Source organism: Cervus elaphus, chromosome 10, assembly GCF_910594005.1.
Source record: "Cervus elaphus chromosome 10, mCerEla1.1, whole genome shotgun sequence".
Lineage (NCBI taxonomy): Eukaryota > Metazoa > Chordata > Mammalia > Artiodactyla > Cervidae > Cervus > Cervus elaphus.
Genome location: NC_057824.1, coordinates 17,076,793 through 17,085,694, shown reverse-complemented (window position 1 = coordinate 17,085,694; position 8,902 = coordinate 17,076,793). Strand labels below are relative to the sequence as shown.

At 48.1% G+C, this 8,902-nt stretch overlaps 1 long non-coding RNA gene across 1 annotated transcript; it reads right to left on the bottom strand.

The window, feature by feature from the left end:
- Nucleotides 1-987: 987 nt before the first annotated feature.
- Nucleotides 988-2,774, bottom strand: LOC122702326. The gene is made up of 4 exons (XR_006343210.1): nt 2,599-2,774; nt 2,175-2,235; nt 1,349-1,494; nt 988-1,157 (listed from the first exon to the last, which is right to left on the bottom strand). It is a non-coding gene; the product is annotated as an uncharacterized LOC122702326 (long non-coding RNA).
- Between the last annotated feature and the right edge of the window lie 6,128 nt (nt 2,775-8,902).

Below are 8,902 nucleotides of genomic sequence, written 5' to 3'. Positions count from 1 at the left end.
ATGATGGCATTCTGTAATTAGATAATGGTGATGGTCGTAAATATACTATTAATAAAAGCCACAAAGCTGTACACTCTAAAACAGTGAATATTGGGAATTCCCTGTTGCTCTAGTGCTTAGGATTCAGGGCTTTCACAGCCCTGCAAGGGTGTGGTAGTGGGAGGGGAATTCCATCCCTGGTGGGGGAACTGAGGTCCTGTGTGGCCAAAATCTTTTTTAGTTGTTTAAATTAAAAATGGTGAATATTATGGCATGTGAACTAAATCTCAGTTGAAAAAAAAAAAGAAAAAAAACAGAGAATTCCCTGTGGTGTTTAGGAGTTCATGATTCCATTGCAGGGGGCACAGGTTTGATTGATCTCTGTTCAGGGAACTAGGATCCCATATGCTGCCACATAGCATGGCAGTTAAAAAGAAAAAGAAAAAATAATAAATGTGGGAGTTTGGGATGAGCAGATGCAAATTATTACATATAAGTTGGATAAACAACAAGGTCCTCCTGTATAGCACAGGGAACTATATTCAATATCCTGTAATAAATCATAACAGGAAAGAATATGAAAGAGTATATATATATGTGTGTGTGTAACTGAATCACTTTCCTGTACAGCAGCAGAAATTAACACAGCATTGCAAATCAACTCTACGTCAGTAAAATAAATCAAAGCATAGTTGTCATAAAAATCTCAGTTGTTGCCCACAGAAAGTCAGAAAACTGGCAGATGTGATCAATCCCACATCTGGTGTGAGACGTGTTGGTGTGTGACTGTGAGTGCAGGAGAGGTAAAGCAGGGTGCTTTTCCCTTGTCAGGGCTTCAGAGCACAGAGGCCCCAAAGGGGCCAGGCCAGGCAGCCCTGGAGAAGGGCCAGGAGCCTGTTTGGGGTGGGGAGAGTTCAGGGCTGCTTGGGTTAGAGCTGGGCCTCCAAGGGCTCTGAATCCTGGGATTCAGAGACCAGTTCTGTAACAGAGTCAGGCACATTCAATACGTGTGTGTTCAACAAATTTATTTTTATGCCCACAAGTTGATTTTGTTCAAACCCCAAAGATAAAATGTTGCTTCAAAGGATTCCTGACCCCAGGAAGGTGGATCCTCCAGTCTGCAGGGGGCTGGGAGAAGATTCCTTTCAATACATTTTAGGGTTCTTGTTCATTTTTACCTGCAAGAGAAGTGGGTGGGGTCAGGCAGGGCCCAGAACTGACCATGGGAGGAGGACAAAGGTGGCCAGTTGGGTGGGGCCACTAGACCTCCAGGCCAATGGAGGGAGCCCCACCACCTTCTCCCCACACCTGTGCCGCCCCCAAACCACGCCCAGGCTTCCCTCTTACTCACACACTCCCCGATCCCTACCTGTGGTCAACCTAGGACCTCTTAGGGCATGATGTTTCAGTGCTCCTCTTCCAGGCGTAAAGGGCCATCCCAGCGACCACTACTAGTGCAGCGGGCCACACTGCAGACCCTATGGCCATAAAACCCACAGACACAGAACCCTTTGCCTATAAGGGGGGGAATGAGGTCAGGTGACGTGAGTGACCCCAGGGTGACCCCACAGGATGGAGACAGTGAGGGGATTGTGGGGCTCGGGGTCCCAGACTGACGGGAGGAGGTGCAGGAACCAGAAAAAAGACAGGGACACTCAACAAGATGGCCCCATCCCTGCCCCTCCACCCCAGATGAGCAGGAAGAACAAACCCTTAGGCGGATGTTAGCCTTGCCCCTCCCTCTGCAGTAATTTCAGGGCAACGACTTGGCCCTCATGGAGACGGCACCCTCTGCCTCCTGGCCTGGTGGGAGGAAACAAGTGCCCACCAGGGGTGGGGGGCATCTGGGCCAGGACTGCCTGGGGGAGCCCTCCCGGGTGAGCCAGGTATGGGCTCTAGGGTCTGGGGTGAGGGGGGCACTCTGGCTGCTAAAGCATGACTCCAGCCAGACCCGGGCTCCCAGCAGGGGGTGGAGGCCGAGGGGTCCCCGGAACCTCCTGGTCTGTAGCTGGGGATGTGCTGGGAAGCACAGTCCCTCCACCTCCTCCAAGGGAAGCAGTCCCTCCACCCTCACCCCTAGGTCCCTGGAGACTTCATCTGTTCTGGAAACAATCAGGGTCCTGCTCTTGGGCCAGGAGCTGTTGGCTGGGCCTGGTCAGGTCCGGCTGGTTTCGAGGGGGGCACTTGTCTCTCACCATGAAGAAGATTATCCCGCTTTTCACGCCAGTCATCTTCTCAAGGTATCAGAGTTCACCCCTGTGGGGGGACACCTGTAATCTTCCTTCCCCCACACTCCGACTCCCCCAAGGTCCCCCTGCAGAGACTGAGGCCCCTCCCCAACCCTTCTGGAGGGGTCGCCCAGACAAGAGACGACTGCCACTTGCCTGGAGCTGACCTGGGGCGGGGCGGTCTGCTGGAAGGTGACAGTGGGGTGCAGGCTGGGCCACCCCAGGGATTGCTGGGTGTGGAGAAAGGAGCATCAAGTCCCCCTCCTTCCCCTCCTTCCCCTCCCCCCCACTTCCTGCCCAACTGCCCCCACCCCGAGCCTGTTCAAAGGCACCCCCACATGTTGGTGCAGCAGCAATCCCACTCTGGTCCCCCCGTCTGGCACCCCCTCACCTTTTGAAGGAAGCCGAGCTCTCTCCTCTCCGACTCTCAGCTCTAACTCGGCCAGACCCGCAAATGGACTTGGGAGTGCTATTTGCTTTCTCCTCCCTCCTGTGCACCGCACCACACTACCAGGGCTTCTTAGAACAGCACTAGCTTCCCGGAAACCATGTTTCTGAGATCACGCATGCGTAGTTGCTCAGTCGTGTCCGACTCTCTGCGACCCCTATGGGCCGTAGTCCGCCAGGCTCCTCTGTCCATGGGATTCTCCAAGCAAGAATACTGGAGTGGGTTGCCGTGCCCTGCTCCAGAGGATTTTCTCAACCCAGAGATCAAACCTGCGTCTCTTACATCTCCTGTATTGGCAGGCGGGTTCTTTACCACTACCGCCACTGGGAAGCAATGGTTTGTTCCATTGTTCTCTTTCTCCTGCTAAGCAACAAAAGCTTTTAAAGGTACCAGCTGTGAGACAACTCAGGGCTCTATGTGTGCAGATGAGGGGGAGAGGGAGCGCCCAGCATCTGGGCGAGCTTCCCACATAGCTGGTAAAGGAGCCATGGAGAGGTGGTAAGCCACAGGCTCAGAAAATGGAGCCAAAGACCCCGTAACTTGGAGCCCTTTGGAGAGGAGGCTGAGCTCCTGCGTAAACACAGCTGCAAGTCCAGTCCCTGCCCACTCAGTAGCCTCCAGCTCCTACTGATCAGAGTCCCTGTAGCCAATAGTTTTGGCAGCAGACGTTTACTCTGGGAGGTCCCAGCCGGGAGCCTTCAGTCCTGGGAGACTTCCTGGAGGAGGTGACAATTGGTCTTGGGAGGGCAGTGACTTGGGGAGGGCTGTGTCCTGGGGAGGGCTAGCTAGCAGGAGGAAGCCTGAGGCTTCCTGGGGACAGGTCCTGTAGGGGGAGGCCCCGAGTCTCTGACACATACAAAACACCACTTATCTTACCATTCACCCCCCACCACCCCTGTGTCATCTACTTCCCTATGTTGGCAGAGAATACAGCCTGCCTGATGCATGTGCCTTGACAACCAGGAGAACAGAGTTGCTCTTTTAATGCAAGGTTTTTTCACCATTACTTCTATCTATCCTATAGATGGGCATTTAGGTTTTTCCCATTTTTTTCATATTATGAATTTGTGCCAATGCTATGCATGCACGGATGTGTCCTTCTGGTCTTCAGCTGGCATCATGCTCTGTGGCCCCTCCAGGGAGTGGCTCCCACCAATGCTCTGAGGGCTCTGCAGTGTGGGGTACCAGCTGAGGGAGTGCCACTTTATATTTTTGTAAAATATGTTTACATCTTTATAAAGAATGTTTGCATTTTTATAAAATATTTATATTTTTATAAAATACATTTATATGTTATAAAATATGCATATTTTTGTTATATGCGTATAATTTTTAAGTGATAGGATTTTGAGTGGTCTTTTATAAAATATAAAATATATAAAATGTTTATATTTTTATGAAATACATTTGTAATTTTTAAGTGATGGGATTGTGATTGGTTGGTCTTTTATTTTCAGTGTTTAGGGTTTTTTTTCCCTCAGTATTTTTTAAGATTAAAAATGTGTCATACTTCATTTGAATTTTCATGAAGGCTCAACTGCTAAGAAATAAAGGTAGTGCTCTAAAAAAGCTCTAGAAACCCCCAAGTTGCAGAGAGCATCCACCCAGAGAAGAAAAGGCTGGGGAGCACAGTGCATCCTGGTCTGTGGCTTACCTGTATGCGTGAGCTTCCCAGGGCTGCCATAACAAATTGCCACAAACGATGTGGCTCAAAACAACAGGAATTTGTCTCCCGCAATCTGGAGGCCAGAAGTCCTAACTTGAACCATTGCAGAGTCTCCCACCCTTCCAGAGGCCCTGAGGGAGGCATCTCCCAGCCTCTCCCAGTATCTGATAGCTGCTGGCGTCCCTTGGTTTGTGTTTGCATCCCTCTTATCTCTGCCTTCATCTCCATAAGGCCTTTTCTCCTGTGCATCTGTCTCCTCTCTCAACTCATGGTGATTTCGTCTGGAGATCCTTCACTGGTGACCTCTGCCAAGCCCCTTGCTCTAAACAAAGTCACATTCTGAGATCCCAGATGAACACGAAGTTTGGGGGGCCACCAGTCAACACACTACACCGTAGGATACAAATTACATTTCAAAGAAAAAGTAAGAAATCTTTTTGGGGACTTTCCTGGTGGCTCAGGGGTAAAGAATCTGCCTACCATTGCAGGAGACGCAGGTTTGATCCCTGATCTGGGAAGATCCCACAAGCTGTGGAGCAACTGAGCCCAAGCGGCAAAACTGCTGAGCCTGTGCTCTAGAGCCCAGGAGCCACAACAAGAGAAGCCACTGCAATGAGAAGCCAGAGCACCGCAACTAGTGAGTAGCCCCCACTCACTGCAACTAGAAAAAAACCTGAGCAGCAACGAAGACCCAACAAGGCCAAAAATAAATACATAAATACAATTTTAAAAGAAAAAAAAATCTTTTAGGAGGTTTCAGGAAGATTGGAGGGGAAGCCCAGAGGCTGGGAGCCTGGAGAGGAGACTGTCTGTAGAGTCCAGAAATGAAAACACTTGTCCCCACGGTAACCCGCATACTAATGATCACAGCAGCACTATTCCCAATAGCCACAATGTGGAAACAACTCAAAAGTCCGTCAGTGAATGCACGGGTAAACAAAATGTGGTATATATACATTCAACGGGATATTATTGTCATAAAAAAAAAGAATGAAATGCTGACACATGCTACAACATAAACCTTAGAAACATTATGTATTAAGCTTAGAAGCTTAGTACAATAAGCTGGGTGTGAAAGGACAGATAGACTCCACCCTGTGAGTGCTGGGGTGGGCACAGTGGGCCTAATATACTTTCCCAGCTTTAAGAATGCAGAAACAGCCTGGATTGGCAACAGAGACATCAATGGTTTAACGAACAGGGGGATCTTAACACATCCGAGCAGGCCTTCCCTGGTGGCTCAGACAGTAAAGAATCTTAATGCAGGAGACCTGGGTTTGATCCCTGGGTTGGGAAGATCCCCTTGAGAAGGAAATGACTACCCACTTCAGGATTCTTTCCAGGAAAAGTCCATGGATGAGGAGCCTGGCAGGCTATACAGTCCATGGAGGTGCTAAGAATTGGACACAAGTGAGCAATTTTCACTTACGTGTCTGAGCAAGGTCCTGGAGCAACCACCTCACCATGTGGGGTTGACAGTGGGCAGGACAAAGTGGCAGCCTTGGCTCCCAGGCACACTCCTTAGTGTCCCTTTCATAAGAACAATCAGTAGCTGGGGCCTGGGGTGAGGTCAGTCATGCTTAAGATGCAAGTGAAGCAGGCGCTGGCCAGAGAGGGCGCGCACAGAGAGCAGAGAATGGCTGTCTTGAGGGCCGATCGAGCAATGAGGAACCTAGAACTGATGCAGGGAGGGGTCCCCTTCTAGGGCCCGACAGTGGGCTCTTGTCTAACACTCAGAAGTGAATTGTCTGAGGAGACACACATGCTGGCAAAGCAAGAGACTTTACTGAGGAGGGGTGTCTGGGCAGAGAGCCGCAGGGGAAGAGAACTCAGGGGTCTCGAGGTTTGCAGTCTCGGGGTTTATGGTGATGGGGTTAGTCCTTCTGACTCAGGGTGCTTCTTGGTGGCGAGCACGTCGCTCAGCCAAGCTGGATTCCAGGAAGAAGGATTCTGGGAGGACATGTGGACTGGTGTCTCCTTTTGATCTTTTGCTAGTTCTTTTGTTTGGAGGTGGCTTGTTAGTTTCATGTTCCTTATTAGGATCTCCTGTTGTAGAATAACTCATGCCAATGGTAACTGTGGTGCCTGGCCAGGATGGACAGTTTCAGTCAGAATAGGCAAATTCATAGAGAGAAAATAGAGTAGAGTTTACCAAAGGCTGGGGGGTAGGAAGAAGTTACTGTTTAACGAGTACAGAGTTTTAGTTTGGGGGATGAAAAAGTTCTGGAAATGGATAGTGGTGATGGTCGCACAACACCATGAATGTATTTAATGCCACGGAATTGTACATTCAGAAATTAGTTTAAATGGTAAAATTTACATTCATGTGCACTTTACCACACACAAAAGAGCTACACTGTAGTAACATTCCTGACCTATGAGGTTAGCCAAAACGGAAAAGCACCGCAAGGTAGTCTGTTGGTGAAGCAGCGGGAAACAGGCCCTCTCATATTCTGCCAGTGGGAATGCAAACTGGTACAACACTTACAGAGAGGGATCAGTCCTTACTAACAAAACTATGTTTGTCTTTACCTTTTGCCCTAGCAATCCAACTTCTAGGAATTTACCTTGAAGATATTGTTGTTGTGACCCTATAGCCTGTAGCCCAGTAGGCTCCTCTGCCCATCGGATTTTCCAGGCAAGGATACTGGAGGATTAAAAAAAAAAAATGAACACTGGAGGGATTGCCATTTCTTCCTCCAGGGGATCCTCCAGATCTAGGAATCGAATCCCAGTCTACTGCATTACAGGCAGATTCTTTACCACTGACCCACCTGGGAAGCCTACCTTGAAGATATACACTCCAACAAATATGAAAATATGTATGCACCTGGTTACTCATTGTGGCATGGTTTGTGATCACAAAACACTGGCAACAATTTAGGTGCTCATGTATAAAAGAGTAGGTCTTCCCTGGTGGCTCAGATGGTAAAGAATCTGCCTGTGATGTAGGAGATCTGGGTTCGACCCCTGGGTTGGGAAAATCCCCTGGAGAAGGGAATGGCTATCTATTCCAGTATTTTTGCCTGGAGAATTTCATGGACAGTGGAGCATGGTGGGCTATAGTCCACGGGGTTGAAAAGAGTTGGACATCACTGAGCAACACACACTTTCACACTTTCACAAACTAGAAATTTCATGAGAAAATTGGTTGACTCCTTCTTAACCAAATGATCAGAATCAGATCAAAGTCAGTGTTGGCAGTAATGGAACTACCGTGCAGAACGTATCTCTTCCTACTGTACACAGAGAACATGTATCACTTCCCTGATCTTCCTGCCAAAAATGTGTAACCTGCATTTTAAAAATATGATGAAACATCAGACATACCCACATTGAGGGACCTTCTACAAAATAAATGGCTTGTACTCTTCAAAGATGGTAATGCCATGAATTACAAAGAATCAGCAACTCTTCTGGATTAAGATGTCTAAGAACACAACATTTATGATTTTGAATTTTCTTTTGCTATTCAGGGTATTATCAGAACAACTGATAACACCTCTATAGAAAGTTTCTAGATTATTTCAATGTTACTTTTTTTTATTTTGAAAACCACACTGTGGATATGTAGGCTTCCCAGGTTGCACAGTGGTAAAGAATCCACCTGCTAATGCAGGAGATGTGGGTTCAATCCCTGGGTTGGAGAGATCCCCCTGGAGTAGGAAACAGCAGTCTGCTCCAGTATTCTTGCCTGGAAAATTCCATGGACAGAGGAGCCTGGTGGACTACGGTCCATGGGGTTGCAAAGAGTCGGACACAGCTGAACAACTGAGCACACAGACTGTGGATATGTAAATGAATTCATAGTTCTCATAATTCATCCTTTTCTCATAGGAATAGGATGTTCTCACAAGCATTAAATGCAGTGATCCACATACAGAACTTAGCACAAAATATTCAGTAAATACAGGTGAAACCATTCACCTCAGATTGGGACTTGAACCCATGTGCCAGGATTTGAACCCAGTCAAAACCCTGCTTGGGACTCAAACCCACAGCTTTCCAACTGAGATGGCACGCCTGGTTTCAGGACCTAATAAAGCTCAGGTTCCTGGTGTCTCATGGCAAAGAGAACTCAGTGAGATCAGGATGGTGGGGCGGGGGTGCGAACGTGCGCCTGTGGCTGATCCCTGTGTGGCAGGGGCTACCACCTTGTTGTGAAGTGATTGTCCTCCAATTAAAATAAATCAACAAACTTAAAAAAAAACAAACCCTCAGCAAGAGACAGTGATATGTAAGAAGTTAATTTATTTAGAGAGAAACTCAATCCACAGAGTGTGGGCCATCTCAGAGGGTGAGTGCAACCTCAAAAGGTCGTGGTGGCTTTCATGGACTGGGTAATTTCATAGGCTAATGAGTGGGAGGATTCGTCCAACTAATTTGGGGAAGGGGCAGAGATTTCCAGGAACTGGACCACTGCGCAGTTTTTGGTCTTTGATGGTTGGCCTTGGAACTGTCATGGGGCCTTTCAGTGGGTCATCTAGCTCACTGATATATTAAAATGAGTGTATACTGAGGCTCACATTCTAGACAAAGTTGACTTGTGTGCCATCTTGAACCCATTTAATTCTAATCAGT